This window comes from Bison bison, unplaced genomic scaffold (genome assembly GCF_000754665.1).
Source record: "Bison bison bison isolate TAMUID 2011002044 unplaced genomic scaffold, Bison_UMD1.0 scf7180017859281, whole genome shotgun sequence".
Lineage (NCBI taxonomy): Eukaryota > Metazoa > Chordata > Mammalia > Artiodactyla > Bovidae > Bison > Bison bison.
In genome coordinates this window covers 55,247-55,691 of record NW_011489853.1, presented here as the reverse complement: position 1 = coordinate 55,691, position 445 = coordinate 55,247, and positions in this window count along the sequence as shown.

The following is a 445-nucleotide window of genomic DNA, read 5'->3' as shown; positions in this document are numbered from 1 at the left end:
GGAGAAATAACCACATGAACTGCAAAACAGTATATCTAGCCTCAAAGATGCTAATTTGACTCCAGGGGGAGCTAATCAACCTCTTTGTTGAACTAAAGATAAACCTTTTTGACAGCAAATACTATCTGATAAAATGGAATTTTCAATTACTCTATGAACATCTGGTTCATGCTACCATTTCTGGAGCCCAGCAGCACACTGCCTTGCAATGTCACAAAATATTCTCCGTTGAGAACTCCCTATTTTGCTAACAGACTAATTGAAATGAATGGCAATTTAGTGAGGTGAGAGGTGAGTCAGGGGATAGGTAAGAGGATAAGGAAGGGACATTCAGTCATGGAATCATAATTTCATTAAAAGGCTATAGGAAATGAAATTACATACTGTTGATAGAGTGTTGAAAGTGTAAACATCCTAATACACCTGTGCTTGAAACTAGAATATG